Genomic DNA, 10,397 nt, shown 5'->3' with positions numbered 1-10,397 from the left:
CCCGGGTGGAGAAAACCTGGAAGGGGGAGGCTCGAGGTACGGCCCTCGAAGGAGGAGCAGCAGCAGCCGCGCTGGCTCCCTTCAGGGCAGGCAGCACCTTTCCGGCGTCCCTCCGGAGGGAGCGGCGGCTCTCCTAGTGGCCCCAGGTGCTCTTCCCCACCTTCGTGAAAGGCGTCTTCTAAACTCACGTCCACGTTACTGTCACAGAAGTCCGGTCTGACGTCCGGTGTGTTTGGTTTTTATTTTTATTATTATTATTATTATTATTATTATTATTATTATTATTATTATTATTATTATTATTATTATTATTATTATTATTATTTATTTTATTTATTTATTTTTTAAAGATTTTTTATTAACAAACATGTAAAACACACACACACACACACACACAAATTAGACGTACACCGCATTTATGCAATACAATAGGAAGAGGAGCTTCCTGTTCTTTATAATAGTAATAGCAATAGCAATAGCAGTAGACTTATATACCGCTTCATAGGCCTTTCAGGCCTCTCTAAGCGGTTTACAGAGAGTCAGCATATCGCCCCCAACAATCTGGGTCCTCATTTCACCCACCTCGGAAGGATGGAAGGCTGAGTCAACCCTGAGCCGGTGAGATTAGCAATAGCAATAGCAGTAGACTTATATACCGCTTCATAGGCCTTTCAGCCCTCTCTAAGCGGTTTACAGAGAGTCAGCATATCGCCCCCAACAACAATCCGGGTCCTCATTTCACCCACCTCGGAAGGATGGAAGGCTGAGTCAACCCTGAGCCGGTGAGATTAGCAATAGCAATAGCAGTAGACTTATATACCGCTTCATAGGGCTTTCAGCCCTCTCTAAGCGGTTTACAGAGTCAGCATATTGCCCCCAACAACAACAATCCGGGTCCTCATTTTACCCACCTCGGAAGGATGGAAGGCTGAGTCAACCCTGAGCCGGTGAGATTTGAACCACTGACCTGCTGATCTAGCAGTAGCCTGCAGTGCTGCATTTAACCACTGCGTCATCAATCAATACCGCTCACCTTATATTATTTGATTGATTGATTGATTTGATTGATTTTATTATATTTATATGCTGCCCTTTTCCCCCCCGAAGGGGACTCAGGGCGGCTCACAATTCAAATCAGGGAAAGGGGGTACAGACAGAAAATAAAAGACGAAACATAACAATACATAATTTAAAAACACACGACAGTCATACCATTTGAGGAGGGGGGCAAAAGCTCTTTAGCCCCAGGCCTGTCGGAACAGCCAGGTTTTAAGGGCTTTGCGGAAGGCCTGGAGGGTGGTGAGGGTTCGAATCTCCACGGGGAGTTCGTTCCAGAGGGCCGGAGCAGCCACAGAGAAGGCTCTCCTCCGGGTGGTCACCAGTCGGCATTGGCCGGCGGATGGGACTCGGAGGAGGCCTAATCTGTGGGATCTAATCGGTCTAGTGGAGGTGATTGGCAGCAGGCGGTCTCTCAAGTACCCAGGTCCAATACCATGAAGGGCTTTCCCCTTCCATTTCCCCTTCTATTGTATTTCATTGGGATTTCACCATTCTTAACCCTCTTTTTTTACTCATAACTATTGTTTTTTGAGTTTTGTTATATTCCTTCATTGATTTTTGTTTCTTTCCTCCATCCACCTATATACCATTTATCCCATATCTGGTAGAACTCTGATTTTTCCTTTCCCCGGATTTCTTTGCCGTGGATGTTGGCCCCTAAGGACAGTCCATCTAGTCCGTCCTTAATCCTGGGGTGAGAAAACTTGCCCCCCTCAGAGAGGGTTCGCAATTTGGGGGTCCTCCTGGACCCGCAGCTGACTTTAGAACACCACCTGGCTGTAACCAGGGGGGCCTTTGCCCAGGTTCACCTGGTGCACCAATTGCGACCCTACCTGGACCGGGAGGCACTTCAGACAGTCACTCACGCCCTCCTCATCTCAAGACTGGATTACTGTAACACGCTCTACTTGGGGCTGCCCCTGAAAAGTGTTCGGAGACTGCAGCTGGTCCAGAATGCAGCCGCGCGAGCGATACTGGGTGTGCCAAGGTACACCCACGTCACACCTATCCTCCGCGAGCTGCACTGGCTGCCCATTGGTCTCCGAACACGATTCAAGGTGCTGATTATTACCTTCAAAGCCCTACATGGCCTAGGACCTGGGTACCTACGAGACCGTCTTCGCCACATACCTCCCTTAGACTGATAAGATCACACAGGATGGGCCTTCTCCGGGTGCCTTCAGCGGGGCAATGCCGGCTGGCGACGCCTCGGAGTAGGGCCTTCTCTGTTGCCGCTCCGGCCATATGGAATGAGCTGCCCCCAGAGATCCGGGCCATCCCCACTCTCATGGCCTTTCGCAAAGCCATTAAAACCTGGCTTTTCTGGCAGGCCTTCTGATTGGGTGTTTGTTGTCTTTCTTTTTTAACTTTGTGTGTCCTATTGTTTTTAAGTTCCTTTAATTTCTTTTATTCTGTAAGCTTCCCGGAGTCCTTCGGGATTGGGCGGCATAGAAATCAAATAAATTCAATTCAATTCAATTCTTTAGTTAGTTTATCCATTTCGGCACAGTCCATAATCTTTTATTATTTCATCTTCGCTTGGGATTAATTTGTTTTTTCCATTTCTGGGCAAAGGCAATCCTTGCCGCTTTTTTAAAAAATTGTTTTAATTAAACAAAAAATACAAAAAAAAAGAATCATCTTTTGTTACATCTTGTAGAAAGCGTATTGATTGGTTACCAATAACATTCCGTGCGTTTCTTCCACAGTCCTTACATATACTTCATTCAAATCGAGTTGTACATTTTAAGTCAAGAAAGAAAAATTATGTATTTTACCATCCCTGTACCACAATTCTCATTTAATTACCATTATTTAAACATATATTTTTTTTAATCTAGAATTGTTTGTATTTAAAGACACAACCACCTACTGGCATTCATTTGCAATTTCAATATACCTCCAACAACATTACACCTTTATAACATATTCTAAAACAAATTCAGTTAAGTGAGAGATCTAAGCATTCACCCCCCATAACATACCTTTATGTATCATTAAATATTAACCATTAACATTTCTTTGTTATTATTGTAGTTGACTAAAAATTATTTACTGTTTATCTCCCCTCTCCTCTCCACAGGCCCACTTAAAATTATACCTAATTATAACCCTCTTTAAACAATGATTTGTTAATAAGATTTATAAGTCTTTTCCCTCAATCCCAAATTAATTAATTACGTGTTAACAAAATAAAGATTAAACATCTAAAACAATCTAAGAGAGGTTAATATTTCTACTTAATAATCACCAAAAGTATACATTAGCATTTCCGGTGTGTTTTGTCTTTCTTTTTCTGCAGTCTAAAATGTGATCAGGACAAGTCAACTTAAATTTGAGTGTGACCCAACTCCTTAAGACTACTCTCCTGGGTTTAGGTCAAAATTAGTGGGGCTGGGGGGGTAAATTAATGGTTCCACCACAAAACCGCGGTCGACTAAAGCGCGCTCGACGAAACCGCGTATCTGACGTCATCACAGTGCGACGAAAACAGCACGCTGTGAGCGGTAAAGCTAAAATTAACGCGTAAACCTAAACCTAACCCCCCCCAAACCTAACCCTAAACCTAACCCTAAACCTAACCCTAAACCTAACCCTAAACCTAACCCTTAACCTAACGCTAAACCTAACGCTAACCCTTAACCTAACCCTAAACCTAACCCTAACGCTTAACGTAACCCTAAACCTAACCCTAACCCTTAACCTAACCCTAACCCTAAACCTAACCCTTACCTTTACATGAATCGGCTTGCTTTAAAAGTGCTTTTTTAAGTGCCCTTTTTTCTCCGCGGTCGTTGTTGTCGCGCTGCTGATGACGTCAGGTACGCGCTTTAATCGGGCGCGCTTTAGTGGACCGCGGTTTTGTCGTGCCACGAAATTAATACTGTATTCCAATCCAGCCCACTTCATAGGGATTCCCTCTTTTTTCCAGCTCTTTCCCGGCAAGCCCAATTTTGCATGGGAGGAAATGGATGGGAATATTTTGGAAAAGTGAACTCATATGCATAATTCTCAGGCTTCTTAAGCGCCGAGAGGGTTCTCCAAGGGAGACAAGCAAGTGTGTTTGTTTATCACAGTGCTTCCATATAAGGGTATACACAATATCCCAACCGATGCTTTCTTCCATAGTTCTGATGACAGAAATATACAGGGGCTTACTCCGAAATCACACACAGTGGATTTTTAAGAGTTTATGCCTTAATGAGTGAACTTCTATTGAGAGCTTTAAAAATGGGCTCGGAATCGTTTTTATTTGCAGCCAATGCTGACAGATGCTATCAGGATTTCGTGGATTGTGGGCACGCAGTTCATCGTTCCAGTTCATCCGTGTCAGAAGGAAATTTTCAAGAGTTATTTTTCAAATCTATAAGAACCACACACGCTTGATTCAATGCTAAGCTGAACAAAAATGATTAGATATGTGACAGAAGTCTATTAAATTGATTGTCTGGAATTTTTCAAAACAGTATACTTTTAGACTTACTCCCCAACGTAAAAGGAAATTTCCTACAGCCCATATCTGGTAAATGCAAAAGACGTGATAGAGCAAAGGAGGAGGACATGGGAATCAGCTTCATATTGTGGGAAGTTATCACCCAGCCCTCTCCCAGAAAAATGAAATCTCCTAGGAAATATTGAAAAGGCAGAATATTTCTCTGGATGTGAAAAGAAGCATGTTTTAAAAGACAGAATAGTTGCCTATAGCTTCTTGCCCACCCCCACTTTGTCAATAGGCCCATTAAGACTAGCCAGGCTAGCCCACTTTACATAATAAAGACTTCAGCAGCAGCTACAGAAAGGCATGATTGACCTTTTACTCAGGTCTCCACATGGCATCTGAGAACTCATGTATACCTGGATTCAAAACAGCCTAGAGAGTAGCCCCCTGCATGGCAACCAATCAGAATACATTTCTTACACAGGAACAGGAAACAGAGAGGTGGGACTGAACAGGGTATAAAAAGCCTAGCAAGCCCCTCCCTCAGCCCTTCTCTTCTTCTCCACCAACATTGAAGCATGTGATCCCCTTTTCTGTTCTGGGCTCAAGCCTTGTGGTTCTGTCCACCAATAAACCATCTTTCCAAGCAGCCTCCGTGTCTCCAGTGTCTTTTCCCCCACTTGGAGCTGAACCCAGAAGGACATTTCTTTCAACAATATTTCACAGAAAAAAGCCAAAAATGTTCCCCAGAGATCCAGTCGATGTAGAGTATCAGCCAGCCATGTTGTCATAACCATCCCCTTTTGAACCGGCAAGGCTGTTCTTACTGATGTCATTTGGTGGATCAGGGTGTGCTGTTCTGCGATGTCCTGCCTGTGACCTCCCAGAGGTCTCTGGCTGGCCCTGATGGGAGTTAAATGCTGCATTAAACAGCAGGACTCCCATTATGCTCAGGTTGCCTAACAAATTCTCACAACATTCACTGTGATTTGTAATATTGATTCACTCGGCTTCCTCTTCATGCTCTTCTCCCCTATGCTGACAACTGATGGTGATGACTCAGTTCTGGAGAATGTTAGCCTGGATATTTTAGGGGGGAAATTTATTAAAGGTTGTCATGGACATTGCTGCAATTCTTGCCAAAAATTTAGATGGCAGAGGACTCTAGTGATGGATAACTTTATAAGGACTTTTTAAAAGCCAGTACTATTTTGAACTCACTCAATAAATGTCCAAATGTTCCCATTAAATGTTAATCAGTTCTAGTATTTGATAAACATTCACATGAAATGTGTAACCGAGGCCTGTATTTTTATTTTTACAAGAAAAACTCAAATACAGATATGCAGACTAGTTAGAATTGTGTCCTAAATTTTCTTTTAAAAAAAAACAACACCCCGCATCATTTGAAAAATGGTTAGGAGAACTGAATTCAGCCCTTGGAACCCATCCTAAATTCTGTTCTGTTTTCTCAGAGTACAGCCCTTTTTGTTGAACTGTGTCATCCAACACACAAAACCTTTTAAATGCACATGTGTGACTTTATCCTTGTGGGAGGTTATCATCCAGCCCTCTCCCAGAAAAATGAAATATCCTAGGAAATATTGAAAAGGCAGAATATTTCTCTGGATGTGAAAAGAAAGAAACATGTTTTAAAAGACAGAATAGCTCCCTGTAGCTTTCTGCCCATCCCCAGTTAATGGGCCATTAAGACTAGCCAGGCTAGCCCACTTTACATAATAAAGACTTCACCAGCAGCTACAGAAAGGCATGATAATATACTCAACTGACCACAAGGCATCTGAGAACTCATCACAGCCTAGAGAGTAGCCCCCTGCATGGCACCATGGGAGTCTGTGACCGGATGGGAGTGGCTTGCCGCCCATGTGACCGGATATGAAGATGCCGACGACACTTGTCAGAACCACCTTAAATTGCCCCCCACACAGCACTGGCCTGCATAAGAATAGGATGTAAACTTGTTTTTTAAAAGGCATCTTTGGTTTGTCTTAAAACAACTTCAACGCACGCAATGTTCTGATTGCACCACAAATGCAAAAGCCATCCTTACCTTTCACAGAGGCACTGAGTTTTATATATAGGAGCATGATAGTGTAGAATAATCATATCCAAGGACCAGTGGTGGGTTTCAAAAAATCTTTGGAAGCTCTTCTGTAGGTGTGGCCTGCTTTCCGGGTCCACTGGTGGAACCTCTTCTAACCGGTTCGGTAGATTTGACGAACCGGTTCTACCGAACAGGTGCGAACTGGTAGGAACACACCTCTGAACTGGTTGTATGTGCTCTTGGTCTTGCAATGAAAGAGAATTTAATTCTCAGATAAATACATAATTTGCAGTGGTTTGAGCTTTGAAAGCTACAATTCACAGAGAAGAGTGACCTCGTGTGGGTGTAACTGGTAAGGAAGAGGGAAAAACTTACAAAGTAGCATTCCTACACTGAAAACTAGCAGTTTCTGAGATTTATTAGTAGTCTAATCTGTGACTCACAGTCCAATTCATGCATCTCACTTAACAATCATAGGGTTTCTAAATTCATGGGGTGCAGCTAATTGACTTCTTATGGATCCAGGGCAAAGACTTGATGAAAGAAATGTCCTTCTGGGTTTGGCTCCAAGTGGGGAAAAAGACACTGGAGACATGGAGGCTGCTTGGAAAGATGGTTTATTGTTGGACAGGGCCACATGGCTTGAGCCCTGAACAGAAAAGGTGATCACATGCTTCAATGTTGGTGGAGAAGAAGAGAAGGGCTGAGGGAGGGGCTTGCTAGGCTTTTTATAAACTGTTCAGTCCCACCTCTCTGTTTCCTGTTCCTGTGTAAGAAATGTATTCGGATTGGTTGTCAGAACTCCCATGGTGCCATGCGGGGGCAACTCTCTAGGCTGCGTTTTGAATCCAGGTTTGGTTGAGTTCTCAGATGCCATGTGGTCAGTTGGGGCCAATATTATCATGCTTTAATCCCATCCCCCCTGGAGCTGAAGTGGAGAAGTCTTTGTTATGTAAAGTGGACTAGCTTGGCCTTCTTAATGTCCCATTGACAAAGTGGAGATGGGCAGGAAGCTACAGGCAGTTATTCTGTCTTTTAACGCATGTTTCTTTCTTTTCACATCCAGAGAAACATTCTGCGTTTTCAATATCTCCTAGGATATTTCAATTTTCTGGGAGAGGGCTGGGTGATAACTTCCCACAGTACATTGCCTTGAAGAAAAGGCCTTAAGACACTGGGAGACTGAACTTTTTAAATTGTCCAATTTTGAAAGGTAATTACCTTATAGATTCATACTTAGGCCCCTTCCACATGTAAGGGTTATACCAGTCTGAGATTGGCGCCATGTCTTGTGTGCCTCTGTGTGTCATGGGATTTAACTGTTGCTCTAAAAGAAAAGCTATGAAAGTAGTTTTGCAATTTTTCCAATGGGGGCTGTAAGGTGAGCAGTTCCCGATTGGCAGGAATTCCTGCCTTTGATGCTCCTTCTGGCTCCTTTCAGATTCCCCTCCCTCCTGGATTCAAGTCACTGCCTTGTCGGGCCACAGTGGCTTTCCCAGCTGATCCGAGCATCTGCTTGGTAACTGAGCACCAAAAGATCTAAGCAGCGAGGAAATTTGTGAAAGAGAAGGAGAAAGAGTGGGAAAAAAGGGGGCAAATCTACTCACTAATCAGTCAGCTTATTCCCTGATTATAGGATTCCAAAAAGAAAGTTCTTATTGATAGTATGGCTTAGGACCAGCATACCTGCGAGACCACCTACTGCCACACTCCTCCCAACGGCCAGTAAGATCCCACAGGGTGGGCTTCCTTCAGATGCAGATTCACTGCAGGCTACTTCAGCTGACTGCAGTTCTGCAGTTCAGCAGTTCAAATCTCACCGGCTCAGGGTTGACTTAGCCTTCCATCCTTCCAAGGTGGGTAAAATGAGGACCCGGATTGTTGTTGGGGGCGATATGCTGACTCTGTAAACTGCTTAGAGAGGGCTGAAAGCCCTATGAAGCGGTATATAAGTCTAAGTGCTATTGCTATTGCTATAGATGCCATCAGCCAGACAATGTCGGTTGTCGGACTCCCGGAGGAGGGCCTTCTCTGTGGCTGCCCCGACTCTTTGGAACGAACTACCCCCAGAGATCCGGACCTCACCCACTCTCATGGCCTTCAGAAAAGCTGTTAAAACCTGGCTACTCTGGCAGGCCTGGGGCTGTTGACCTCATTGTTGAGGTCCAGCCCCAACCGAAACGAATGTATCTGTGTTGTTTTTAACTTGTCTATTTTTTATTTTTATTTTCTTTTATTGTTTTTCTTTTCCTTGCTGTAAGCCGCCCGGAGTCCTCCGGGATTGGGCGGCCTATAAATAAAATTAAACTTGAAACTTGAAACTAGTAGGAAATTGAATAAGAACTAGTAATAATTGGTTCACCGACAAATGCGCGCTCGACAAAACCGTGCCGACAAAACCACGCCCGCCATCAACAAACAACATAATGGGATGCGAAAACAACATTATAACCCTAACCCTAACCCTTTATAACGTTGTTTTCGCGTCCCACTATGTTGTTTGTTGATGGCGGGTGCGGTTTTGTCGGCACACATTTGTCGGGCGCGCATTTGAGGGGTCACGGCAGGGGTGGGTTTCAACCGGTTCGCGGCGGTCCCCGCGATCCGGTTGGTCGCCGAACCCGGAAGTAAGTAACTTCTGGGAACGGCGAAGGCCCCCCCCCGCACCCGCGCGCCCGTGCGCGCCCGCTCCCACTCCTTACCCGGTTTTGCCGAATTCTGCGCTTCCACGCATGCGCAGGACGCATACAGCGCCTGCGCGATCCTCCAGGAGCAGCTGGAGCATCGCACAGACGCTAGTACGCATGCGCACGGTGCGTGCGTGCACACGCGCGCGGCGCGCATGCGCGAGGACGCCGCCGGCCTCGTTCCAACCGAACCGGTTGGAACGGGGCGAGAAACCCACCCCTGGGTCATGGTAATAATTTACATCCCCTTTTATCTCTTTCTTATTCTAGGCCCTTAGATTACATGCCATACCTGATAAGATCTTATGGGAAGTAAATCACAGACACTTCAACACGCGCCAGGTATGGTGATTAGATTCTCTCCCAGCTTTGCATTCTCAAGTAGACATGAAAAATGTAAATTCATTGCAGAGAATTAAGGAACCACATGTACAAGTAGTTCTGTGTAACAATATCAGGGCTCTTTCCTTTGGATGTTAGCACTACATTTTGAATCTTGAATGTCCTTTTCTTATCAGAATCAGCGATCAGTACATAACTACTTGTTTCTCAGTCTTTTGAAGTTCTGCACCATTTGTCCTTTTTTTAAAAAAATACCTGTATATACTTAGGTAGAGATTCCTTGCTAGATTGTGTGTGAAAAGGATGGAGTTTGAGATTAATTTATAAATGGTGGGCTTTGTAAGTGATATGGGGGATCGGCAGGAAGGTTGCGTGTCAAGAGTTGCTCTCAATCAGGATGAGAAATAACTGGTAGATGGGAACAGCCCAAGAAGAATCCTAAGGATATCAAAGGTCATTGTGTACCTATTACGTGGATGTATAGAACAGTGTTTTTCAACCTTTTTTGTGCAAAGGCACACTTTTTTCATGAAAAAAATCACGAGGCACACCACCATTAGAAAATGTTAAAAAAATTTAACTCTGTGCCTATATTGACTATATATAAAGTAATTTTCCCGCGGCACACCTTACACTATGTCACGGCACACTAGTGTGCCGCGGCATAGTGGTTGAAAAACACTGGAATAGAAGAAAAGCATGGAAAAGCTTTTTTTTTCATAGAGGAAGAAGACATTTTAAATGTCTGTTCTAGTCTGTGGGAAGAAATGTCTGTTCTAGTCTGTGTGTTGTGGGCCAAGTGCCT

Source organism: Thamnophis elegans, chromosome 2 (assembly GCF_009769535.1).
Source record: "Thamnophis elegans isolate rThaEle1 chromosome 2, rThaEle1.pri, whole genome shotgun sequence".
NCBI classification, from domain to species: domain Eukaryota; kingdom Metazoa; phylum Chordata; class Lepidosauria; order Squamata; family Colubridae; genus Thamnophis; species Thamnophis elegans.
The sequence above is the reverse complement of the archived record's forward strand: the minus strand, read 5'-3'. Positions refer to the sequence as shown.